The 13,194-nt window shown below is 38.5% G+C and overlaps 1 pseudogene; it reads right to left on the bottom strand.

The window, feature by feature from the left end:
* Positions 1–791: 791 nt before the first annotated feature.
* On the bottom strand, positions 792–9,669 carry LOC127365861 (interferon alpha/beta receptor 1a-like; annotated as a pseudogene).
* Positions 9,670–13,194: the final 3,525 nt, after the last annotated feature.

Below are 13,194 nucleotides of genomic sequence, written 5' to 3'. Positions count from 1 at the left end.
AGTGAAAAAAGAGTCAGAACTGTTGTTTTAACAATAGCAATGTCAGTGAGATTTAGATTAAGAGCTCAGGGAATATTAAATCATCCACATGCGGTACTATCCTGAAGTGAACTTTAACTTTCCCCTATACAAACTGTTCTGTTTAATAGTGGTTATGAAATAATAACCCTGTCTCTCGTTACGGAAAATCCAGTGACATTTATTTGGAAACTTGATGCGTCTTTGAGAAACAACCACATTTTATCCGCCTTGCTCTCAAACACATAGTTGGGAGTTTCTCTCACATCCTCCGACGCCACCCAACTACACTTCATGTTTCCATTCAAATGCTCACGTCCACTTCAAGTCATAAACTGGTTTGAACTGAGCCATTTTCTCACTCCTTACCGACTTCCATCATCATCTCCGAAAATAATGACGTGTGTGATGTTTTTTTATCCACTTTGCCCGATTGTGTGATCCCAACATGATGTTTTTTTTCACCCCAGCTTAGTGGGAAATCCTTATTATTAAGCCCTGATCCATCTTTGCTCACTTCATATAAGCCTCTCCCACCCTCAGGCGTGCATAAACTGCAGGTTACGAACTTCTTTTAAACATACAAATTGGGAAATGATCAGTTATCTTGTCGGTATTGACCATAAGAAGCAGGTGATTATCGATAATCGCATCGTACACCCACTAGCTTTGGAGAGTGAACACATTACATATTCAAAATGCAGGACACATTCACATTATATAGGATGGAAGGTATTACCCAGAATGCATTCATGCCATCGGACAACTGGAGATGGATGTTTGATTGCGTTTAATGAAGGATTTAACAAAAGCACAGCTGTAAATATTAAAATAATGGCTCAATTCCATTTAGCTGCTTCAGGAAATCACTGTCCCACTGACAGTAGAGGAACAGTTTCCCTCGTCGAACTGTTCTGTGCAAAGGAATTACATAACTTAATTATTTCTATTAATTTATTATAACATTGAACATTCACAAACTTTCTCTAACCAATTTGTTTGGCTTTTCAGGCAGTTTCACAGACACAATTATGACTTTTTAAATAAGTCAGAAACTGATAGTTCTAGAAACTCCAATGTAAGGTGAATGTCTTGGTGGTTTTACTTTACATAGGGTGACTCGACATGTAAATATAACATGCTGTGAGCCAGGACAACTTGCAAACGTAAACAAAACAACGAGACGACTGACGATGAACAAGAACGGAGTGCTCGAAGAACACATACAGTCCAGACTCATAAGGACATACTACCTCAGATTAATATTGAGGTATTCCAGAATTAACATCACACATTTATAAAATGCTGCTTGTTGACAACAATCGCCTGACTTAGAAATGTGTATCAAAAGTAAGTTGATGCAGATAAAAAACATTATGCTTTTTTAAAAATATTATCACTTAATAACTTTAACAGTGCAGGTGGCTATAAAGGTGTTATAGCTGCAGAGAAAAATGTATTGATGACTTGTGTCTTTGCCTTTCCTTAAAAACAGGAAAATAAGACCACATAAACAACTAAATTAAGTTATATACTTTTCCTTGAATAAAAAGGAATATACCCACTGGGAGGAGATTCATTAAAGGACCAGTGTGTAGGATTAGGCAGCATCTAGCAGTGAGGTTACAGAGTGCAACCATCTGAATACCCCTCCCTTCACCCTCCCACTCAAAGGCGTGTAGGAGAAACTAAAGTGGCTGAGAAACTTCCATAAGGCTCTATCTAGAGCAGAATTATTATAGTTTTATGTTTTTCATTTTAATTTTTGTTTTAAATTCAGTTTAGAGGTTTATATTGTTTTAAAATCTTTAGTTTGTATTAGTTTTCCTTTTTTAAACATAATATGGGTGTGTGTTATTTTTAGATTTGAGAAGCTCAGAATAAGTATTACAATACAAACACATGACTCACAGTCACACCTGCTGCATTGACAAATTAGACCAAATTGACAAAGACTGAAACTAAAGACATTTACTGTATTTGTATTGTTTAGTTTGTTACCCAATATTGTTCAAGTTAGTTTTTTTTTTCTTTTTTATACAAACGGCTCATCCGAAGGTATATTCAGGTGATTATACACTAAAATGTCAAAAAACTTTAATGATACTCATATACACACATTAATAAACATCATAGCACTATATCATCTGTGTTTCATATATCCGGAGAATTCCTCCTCCTCCTCCTCCTCCTCCTCATGCTGCATCTCATCACATGTCCTGAGGCAGCCGGACAAAGTGTCCACACGTCTGCCTTCATACCCAGTCTCACTGAAGTCTTCCTGGGTAGGCAGCTTTAATGCCACAGCTGTCTGATCGTCGGAATCAGCCTGCGAGTCTGTGGCCAGCAGAGGCTCCAGATCGAATAGTTTCAAAAAGTCTGTGAGAGAACCCATGTATTCTGCTCCTCCTCCTCCTCCTCCTCCTCATATGCATCCAGTGCTGCGAGGGTGACTGAGAACAGATTGACATTTCCGGAGCTGTCAAACATCTCCTCCTCCTCCTCTTCCTCCTCCTCCTCCTCCACATGAACTGTGACATGTCCCTGCACTGCAGTTGGACCCCCCTCAGGGATTAAAGAAACGTCCTCTCCTTCAGCGTTGGCCTCGTGTTGATCGAGCCACTCATGTGCAGCTTCAGTTTCTGGTACCTCCGAGTCCCCCGACGCAGCCAGCGGTCTGTTCCCTGACGAATCACCAGAGTCCTTGCAGGAACTTTGACCTGAGGAAAGCTCGGTGGGTCTATCCATGTAGATTTGCATCCCTGCCTCTTCATCCTCATCTTCATCCTCTTCCTCCGAGTTAGCACCCCCGTTGGCAGGTTGCCGTGGCGAGGGATTATTGTGTATCCGCTGTTTCTCCATCTTTGGGCTGATGGAGATCCGGTCTGGGGCTGTCTTCTCTAGCGTCAGGATGCGGCCTTGACTCAGAGACGCCTAAAGACGGAACGAAGAGACAAAGAGTCAGGCGGGGAAGGGGACAGTGAGACAGTAGAATAGATACGTCAACTTAAATACAGTAGGGTATCATCTATTCGCAGTCTATGGCAACAAATCTTTGAAGTAGTTTGGAACTTCGGGTCTACATGGAAGCAGAACTACAGCAGACGGCGGTCAGGACACCCTCACAGTGTTCCCACTTGCTGTAACGGTCACATAATTTACAGACAGGCCTAGTATTACCACATTTAACTCTTTAACTTTAGGATTTATTCCTCCTTTCTCTCCAAAGCCACCAGACTCCTTTGACAAAAACAGTCATTTTACCTCACAGCTCACAGGAGTTACTGGTCCACAGCACATAATGTGTTAAAGCACCAAAGTCACACAATAAGACAAACACACTAACTGATCAAGGAAGCAGTGGACCAGCAACTCCTGTGTTCTGTGAGGTAAAATGACTGTTTTCGTTACAGGAGTCTGGTGAGGAGAGCATGGATCAATATACACGCTTCAATTCCCTGTTGGAAATGGCTGTACGGCAGCAAGGTAAATGGTGAAAGTATTCTAAATATAGCGTACACTTAAAACTTGTATTGATTTTTTTAAGGTGGCTAAGAATTACAATTGCCAACCAAAGAAAGTGATTCCAAAGGAAATGATTAACAATAGATGCTGAATGCCGCTAAGTGAGCATGTTTATTTGTAATTCGGTCTAGGAGGCCACTTAAATCTTTAAAGGAATAGTTTGGCATGATAGATAGATAGATAGATAGATAGATAGATAGATAGATAGATAGATAGATAGATAGATTTCTTACGACTAGTCCTCTGGGCATTGTTTTCTTTAGTTTACAGATGAATCCAGTGTATTGAAGGAAAAGTATGAAGACCGTCACGGCACCCAAGACGAGAAACAGAAGAGCAGCAACTATACCTAAAACACCAGGGACTGAGGCACACACACACACACACACACACACACACACACACACACACACAGTAATACATTTTTATTATAGTCTTTATTTTCATGCACTGGCATTTTCCTGAGGTACACTGAGGTTATTGTCTAGTATGTAAAATAGTCAAATCAAACAGAACTTATCTTAAAATTAACCAATTATGGTTTACATTTATTTCACTTATGGCATTGCAGTGGCATTTAAGTTCACATGGGGACTGCATGGATCACTTCATCACACACAGAAACACAGTGACAATTTGATTTTGTAAGTTGCCCCAGAATAGTGAATTCAAACTCAAAAAGAGACATCATCTGATCTTGCCAGCATATTCAAGCTGCTGTATTCTTATTTGAAACTATGCACTTCCAAATGTAGAGCCCAGAATCTCTAAATGTCAGTCCAGCATCTTAATAAAAACACAACACTACTGTCATAACAGCATAAACATCAGCTCTGAAAGGTAAACTCACCTCTCCTCGGTTCCACAATGCTAGTGAAGGCGCACTCCCAGGCGGATGGCTCAGTGTTTGGGTTCAAATGAAAGTTCATGTGCACCCGTACACAGTACTCCACACCTCTCTTTAGGTTGGGAAGAGTAAAACTCTTGTTTTCAGTGCTATAGGGTGTCTCCTGCAGGTCAAATATGAAGGAAAAACGTGTTAAAAGTATTTCTATTGAAGCCTCATCTGTGACCCCAGCACTCTGCACATTAATGCATCATTTTGTCACAATATTTGATTTAAATCTTGGGTTTACCCTGGGCAATCATTGCAATCAGTCTCACAACATCTATGGGATCATGAAAATACCGTTGAACATATGACCCACTCCTGGATACCAGGTAAGAAAAATTACTTTTCCCTTAAGGTTTACGCGGAGAACTCTTTGTGACCCGATCCCAGAGTAACATACAGAGGGCTGAGGTCGCAGATGGCACTAATTCCACTCCAACGGGAAGACTGGAGTTATTGGTCGGAAGCAGAGCTCTCCTGGAAGTAGAAATGATCCTATTGTGTTAAATTTGAAAAGCCAGGGAGCGATAAGCTAGTGGCTGTAGGTAATGCAACTAATGGACCCTTTTCATGGCAGACTGCATTTCATCCAATTCGGTACAATATCCAGGGTCTAACTTGCTGAAATTCCCTTCTTCTTTTCCTTCTGGGGAAATCTGGGAAATATTTGATTAACCAGTTGTGTCTACATTATGTGTACAGGTCTAGAGGAATTAAGTTCAATAATCCATGCAGACATAGTGATTGCACATACTATGATACGATAAGAATCATTATAAGAAATGAGTGGTTTGACATATGAGTGAAATGGATTTCTTACCTCTTTTCCATTACGTTTCTTCCAAAGAATGAGGAAATCATCACCGTAGAAATTCTTGATGTCATCGATTCCTGACCTCTTGTCAGCCTTCGGGATTGTAATGTTGATATGGATGCAGTCGCCACATCCAGCCAGTGACAGTTTTGGACTAGTTATTTTGGCTTGGCACAAAGAAAAAGAAAGAAAAAGATTTTTTAAATTTAGGCAATTTATGCTTCATTGGAAATTCAAGTGCAGAGAAAGGGTGTGGCGTGAAATTAAATCTGAACCAGTGTTTTTTAATATCAGGGTAAAGGTGAAATTTTTATTTAATACAGATGAAATCTGAAATCTGAATTTTTTTTTATTATTCTTGATTGAACAGTTTTTACTAGCAATTTTAAGTGAAAGTAAAAAGTTAAAAAAACCATTCCTGATTTCTTGATTATGTACTTTTTACTAGAAATGTTGTTTTCACAGACAAATCCAAATTACAAAATTAATTCAGTGTCACTTAAAATACTAATATTAAAGCTACTTGATCAAGAACTGCTTTACACATTTTTTAACATGCCAATTGAAAGAAAGAAAAACCTTAAGAGTTGCTACTTTACAGAATGGAATAACAAACAATAAAAAAAGAGGTAATTTACCTTTAGGAAAATAGCTAAATGTCTCTAAAAGTTGTTTGTTTTACTTCTTTAGCTGACCTATACCTTTATTAGTTGCTGCTGCAGTGACACAGTAAAATTCACCCTTATCTGTCTGAGTAATATGTCAATAATTTACTCCAAGGCAACAAGCATGCACTCATAATATATAAACATTGACGTACTGTCTAGGTAAGGGGTGAAGAAGAATTTCTCGGACTCTGGAGACAGGGTTTCGTTGTAGGATGCCTGGACAGTCAGTACATGGGTCTCTCTTTGTGCATGTAATTTAAACTTCAGCTTGAATGATGTCTCATTCGATCGCCAGTCACGTTCCTTACTCCTGTTGCTGGACACCAATGGAGCCCTATGCACAGAGGTAAAAAGATATAGCAGGCTTTGATACACAACACACTTTCTACAGTAGCCCAGAACGAACAAACCAAACACCGGCTCTAGATAGCGCCGTTTTCGCTTTTCATGCGTTTCCCAGCAACCGTAGCTTCTCCCTCGCGCTTGGAAAGTAAGGGTGAAATGAGAAAATGGCGATCTGCAGCTACAGCGCTAAATCCTGCACACTGGACCTTTAAATCAGCACAGAGGTCACCTGATTATCTTGCTAACATTATCAAAACACATACTGGATCCAATTGAAATAAATCATGTGTATTCAGTTCTGTGCAGGCGAACACAGTGACAAAAGATCATATTACCTGAAACCGAAAAACACACACAAACACAGAAACAGTCGAACCCAATTTGCTTTTTATAGGAGTGGTTGAATCACCCGTTCCTTTAAAACAACAGGCCAGCCTCTCTTTGGTCACAGCTGCATCGCAGGCACACTGAAGTGCCACACTAGATGGATGGAAACTAACATCGCTCAGTCAGAGAAAGCAGAAGTCAAAGAGAGAAAAAAGTTCCCCGCATTCAGATATTCCATCAAAGAAGAAGCTCAAGTAAGCCACAGATTGTCAGACAGATGACTGAAGACGTGACCAGATTAAAGTTTGCGGTTGTTCTTGGGGTTAAAGAGGCTGATAAAAACTGATTGGGCTGATACAAAATGAGAAATTCACACACATGTATATCAAATATGTTCAAGATATACACCTTTCTGTGATTTTTTACTCATACTGGCTATTTTCCTGTTAAATAATAAAAAATAATGCAACTTTGTAATCTTTAAGTGTGTATTAAGTGGTTGCGCGGCTTTAAAATGCAGAATAACACCAAGAATTATGAAGTTAATGTCAAACATGACCCTTTCTTCAGTAAACTTCCTGCAGGATTGTCTTTATATTGGACTGATACGCAGGCAATAGCAACCTGTTATTTCCCACTGACTTTTACTAAAAGTGCATTGGCTGGGGGCGTACTGGTAGCCTAGAGATTTTAAGTGGTAATCGTGAACCACAATGTCCCCGGCTCGAGTCCGGCTGGGGACCTATGTTGCAAGTTGTTCCCCATCTCGCTTTTCTTTCATTTCCTGTTATCTCGCTACTGTGGCCACACAAAAAAAGGCACAAACTGCAACTGTGCAGATGCCGTTCCTGAGGACATGTTACAAATCTGAGGATGTTTTTTTCCTTTAAAGAAACATTTGGGTTAAAAACAACTTTCTTTCTTTTTTTTATTAAAACAGTCTTGACACAGGATCCTCAGCTGACACGACGATCAAACTTTACATTGTCCTGAACACTTTTAGGTATTCTAATGAAGTTGAAATTTAGTGGAAATTGTTGTTAACTGATGTTTGTAATTGACTTTAAGATAACAATGCACTCATCAGAGTAATTATTGAGTAATTACATAACAAATTACAATTGTACTTTAATCAAAATTCCTATATGGGAACCACAGGAAGCTGTCATTATTATTATTATTATTATTATTATTATTATTATTATTATTATTATTATGTTCCCATTTGAACCTTTTTAATAACTATAGTTAAACATAAATATATCAAATGTTTTATCTACCAGGTGACTGGAGGATTAAATTTGAAGACAAAAATAAAAATGCTGGACAATATGTCACTCAGTGATGCTTCTTGATACAGGACAGACATCAATAGCTCCTCAGAGAAAGTAACAAACAGTATTCAAACCTAAAGTTTCAAATTTAAGACGAGATGCCAACGTTTCCACACGTATCAAATGTGCAGCGTTTTAAAGTTAGTTTGAAGAACGTCAGATGAAAAAGATTTGGATGTGACGGTGGAGCCACGATACAGATGAAACAGAACAAGCAGATAAAACATATATATGAGAAATGTACAGAATAAATAGACGAAATTAGTCTTTTTTGGGGGGAAATCGAAGGATAAAGTTACTGATGCTTTTTGCTTTTTCAAATGTTTATATGTTGATAAAAACAAACTTCTGTGAATGGCACAGGGAAGCAAAACTTCTAATTAAACTTTTGCCTCTTAAAAGCAAAACAACTGTGTCGCCTGTTAATGGGGAGGAAGACGCATCCTGTGGAATTTCCCAGCCTTACTTTGCAAAAGATAATCTGTTTTACAGAAAATACCGTATGTTATGTTCATTTATTGTTGTTATTGATTTAATTTTTTCTTTACATTTTTATCTCACGGACTGAAGCCTGAAATGTTATTTTGACAAAATGATAATAAATCAATGTCAACTGCACAAGAACTTTGAATAAAAGAGATAAAATGTACAGTCAGTTTACAAAACCTGGTGCCACACACATCACAGTGAGTACCAAAGAACTATTGAGGTCAGCCTCAGGAAACAGCTCCAGTGAGAAAGCTCAGATCTACAGATTACAACCCTGGTGGGACATTTTCTCCTTCCCCAGAAAGGAAATGCATCAGGCAGTGCGTGTGCTAAGAAAATCAAAGCAAGCAGCTCACTAAAAAAAAAAAAAAGACAGATAAGTTACCTGATCTTGTACACCGTTCCTGGTGGGGTGCCGGGCCCAGGATCCCAATGCAGGACATGGTGGAAGTTGACAGAGGTGATCTTCAAATTGACCGGAGCGGGAAGGGAACCCAGCACTGCGGGATCATGGGAACAAACACGTGATGCAGTCTGACTCAAATGGCACAAGACACACCTGGCAGGGCACTTTAATGAGTCGGCAGCTTTGATAACAACATCAGGGCGCGTGTGTGTGTGGTATCTGAGGTATTCAACAAAGTACAACTTCCAGTAAAATAAAAAGCATTAACTGGAGGGAACTCGGTGTTACTCACCAGAAACAAGCAGTGACAGGAGATAAAGAACAAGAGGAAACAAGTTCATCCTTTCACACTCATAAGGCACCAGATAGTGTGTGTCCATAGTCCTCCGTGGACTGCATTGTCAGAGTCTAAAAACACAAGGAAACAACATTCCTTATATTCAACAGACATCCCATTTATTTCCCTAATAAGAATAACCACATTAATGCCATCCCCTCATGTTTGAATGATAACACCTGACTTTCCCTGCGTGTTAAAGCATAATAATCTGTTACAGCTCCCACAGTGCCACTTACATTAGACTCACGTGAATATTATTACTTTATTCTGACATAAATTCAAACACTATGGAGCATTAAACTGAGTACAGACGTATGAATAACAATGGCTGACACATTTAGAAGTACACAGCAGTCAGGATCTCAGAGTGGAGGAGCAGCTCAGTGACTTACCGACGCACCGCTGGCGGGTGACTCTGTTTCAATGTCCGAGAAGGAAAAGTGAATTTCTCTCCGAGCACTCGCACAACGTCCTCCCCGTGACGTCAACGTCACTGCAGCAAGTATCTATGTATATCTACGAGCAAGTCTGACGTCAAACTACACGAAAAGATACTGCTACTTCCCGTGTCTCCTTCAAAATAAAAGTCGCACTGCCGAGTAATCCGAGTATCACAATATTAAAGTGACTAAAGTAAGTAAAGGATGTAAATAAAAGTGTGGATATAAATGTATTCTATAAGACAACAGGACTATGTAACCTTTGGGAAGAAAATGCATCAAATGAGTCCTCTGCTCTGTGTATTTTATTTTTTAAAGAATAACTAATAATCTTATATAACTCAGTTATATGTAATCCATTACTTCCCAAGGCTGCATACAGAATACAGAAAGAAGCAGCGGTGTGATGTAACTGAGTACATTTACTCAAGTACTGTACTTTAGAACAAATTCGAGATGGTTGTACTTCACTTGGGTTTTTCTCTTCTACTCCACCACATCTTTTTCCTGAAGGGACCCCTTTTTATATCATTGAGTAAACTGACTAAGTGACATATTTTATGGCTATGTAATATTATATTCAATGCATAACACAGTGCAGAGCAACTGATAAACTGTACAATGAACTGCAGCAAGATGGATGGATTATGAGCATATTTCCTGTGAATGTTGCATCAGAGATGAATTCCCCTCCACAGTTACAGCAGCTATATGCATTTTTCAAGAAATTTGAGAGAACAGAATACCAATTTGTATCTAACTGTTCTCCAACTGTCGTCATCATTCTGAAATCATCACACAACAAATGTTGAGGATGACTCATTTTAACTCCAGCTACCTAAAAAGAGGCAACAATTGTCTGATGTTATTATTTTTAAGTTGCAAAACATAGGTAGGGTATAATTTAGTGTAAACACAATTATTAATCTTGAAACTTAATTTTGTGAAGCTATGCTGGAATTCACAAAATGATTGTTTGAAACAATGCCATAGCAATATTTCTCCATTAATAGAATATTTGCACCATTGATCAAATGGATCAAAAGTTGAAATTGTTTTAAAAGCCTAAAAGATTTGAGGCTTTTAAGAACCATTTTTCCTGTTTTTGTGGTCATAAAAAACTACAATATAGAAATTTCCTTTGGATTAATAGCTGTCACAGCAGAAAAACATGTTGCACAGCTTCAAACACACAACCCAATCCTAACCCTGACCCTCGGGACAAGCAGCTAATCATACTGTTTATGAGAGATTCATATTTTCTACACCATTATAAGAAATCATGTATGCCTCACCTGCTTGCCCTGAGGATTAATCTATTAATTTGAAGAAGTCATTTAACTTCCTGTGTGTGTACTCACCAAATGTCACTGGGTAGTTTCCTGCTTGAGCTGCTTTGCCCCTTTATTTGTTCAGGGGCCACTAGAGGGCGGTCAGAGAGAAGATAAAATCTCGACTCTGCCCTATCTGGCTTCATGCAATGCTATTACATAAGCTATTTGTAGAATGACTCAATGAGAAAATCAAGTCCCTGGAATATTCCTACAAGGACTTAAACTGGTCCCGAGGGACTCAAATAGTTGTGTTATTATAACGAGTAGAGACATGGTAGTAGCAGTATTCCCAAAGAATTTACTTTGTTTTCTACCTTTACAATACATAAAAAAAAGTTAAAAACAAAACATTATATCTTATCAGTTGTGTTGACAGCTGTCTAAAGTTAACAAATTGTATTGCACTGATAATACTGTACTTTTGCAGGAGCAGAGTATTGTCAGTGCAATTAAATATGCAAATCATGCAAATGCAAGCATATACTGCAAGGAGTTTCTTTGAAGCCTGTTTTGAATAACGCTCTGCAATGTGACAGCACCGGAGTTCAGTTAAAGCAGTTTAAAGATGTAATCTGGAATTTAATTTTGGTATCATCTAAATGTTGCTGCTGGTGATTCAGATCACAGCTAATTGATGAAACTGCTCTACTGAGACTTAAGTTTTTGATCTAAACATAATTTGCAATGCATGTGGTTGTTAGTAGCCTAACAGAGGCCTTACATTGAAATATTCCGTGCCCATTTGGAGAGCAAAATTACCCATCTCACACCCCATTGCACGCTGATGGTTATCAGAAAATGGTGGATGCAGGCCACACTAGTAGACTGCACGCCCCTGAAGAACTTTGCTGCATGTCATCTGCTCTCTCCCCCCACTTTCCTGTCTGTCTTTAACTGTCTCCATAAAAAATAAAGGCATAAAAACACCCAAAATACAAACAGACATCGATGGAAATGTTGTATTTGTTTGTATTTGCATTGTTGCCACGTGTCAAGGCTGAGTTCATGTATCCTCTGGTGGCTCAGGTTGTTGTTATGTGTTGGGAGACCGTTTCCATCCCTGTAGGCTGTTGCTACTCACACTTTACCACCACCTAAAACCGCAACTGAGTCTTCAGTTAAATCCTAATGTGAACAGTAAACTCACTAAATGTTTATTTAGTTGTTCAACTTGTTTTCTCCTTGAATTATAAGTATGTTTATAAAACAGAAACGACAAATGTGCCAACAAAATCCAACTAATCCCAAATCAGTGTGGATAGAATTAATAGACAGATGAAACATTCATTCATATGTTACAACAAAGATACCTTGAGAAGTACCAACATATAAAAATGGTACACTATGTGAATAAGGTATAAATAAGTATTTAAGTGGTTCTTATTTTCAGATATTTAGCCATCACTCCTAATGGTATTAATAGCACACTCACCTCACCTGAGATCTGGAAATGCAACGATTAAAAGAAGTTTGGTGCAACTCCAAACATCAATGTTGATATTGGGCAACTTGGCAAAAGCCTGTAATATGTTCAATGACAACAGTTTCACTGCCAATGTTTTTACATTCTGGCCTCCTACAATGTCAGTGAAGAGCAACTACAACATGGTTAAAGTTAGGGAAGGATCATGGTTACGGCAAATAAAAAGATTTCAGTCAAGTATTAACAGCTGAATTACAGCTAAAAACATCTATTAAAAGTAATTTTTCATCATATTATTGGAATATTATTACTTCAAGTCAGAGACAAAGTCCCCGCTAATAATAATAATAATAGTTTACTTTTTAAACCACAAGGTTACAAAGTGCTTCACATATTGGATAAAACACACATATACACAGCCTACTCATGGTTCTTGTCCTGTTATACACTGCGGTGTTGCCGTGTTTCCTGAACTAAACAAATACTTCAGAGAGAATAGTGTTTTCATAATGAATAAAAATGACTGCCAGAAGAACAAAAAAAAGGCATAAGTTGTAAAAAAGAAAAACTGTATTTATCCTTAAGATAAGATACAGCACTTTGCTAGGGCGTAACCATGCATTCTTTGGGGCCGGCCACCTAAGTACCAATCTGTCCCCCCCCACCACCCCAATATACAGTAGAAATATGTATATTGTATATAATGTATGTCCGTTCGTTAAGGAAAACGTTAGGTGTGTGACTCCCCCCAACTTGGTCGTGCTCAGTACCCTCAATGTTGCCAGCTTGTTGACTTTTCAGACTCTCTTAGCGACTATATAATTTTTCCCCATTGGAAG

Source organism: Dicentrarchus labrax, unplaced genomic scaffold (assembly GCF_905237075.1).
Source record: "Dicentrarchus labrax unplaced genomic scaffold, dlabrax2021, whole genome shotgun sequence".
Classification (NCBI taxonomy): Eukaryota; Metazoa; Chordata; class Actinopteri; family Moronidae; genus Dicentrarchus; species Dicentrarchus labrax.
Note: the sequence above shows the minus strand (reverse complement) of the source record. Positions and strands in the feature narration are given on the sequence as shown.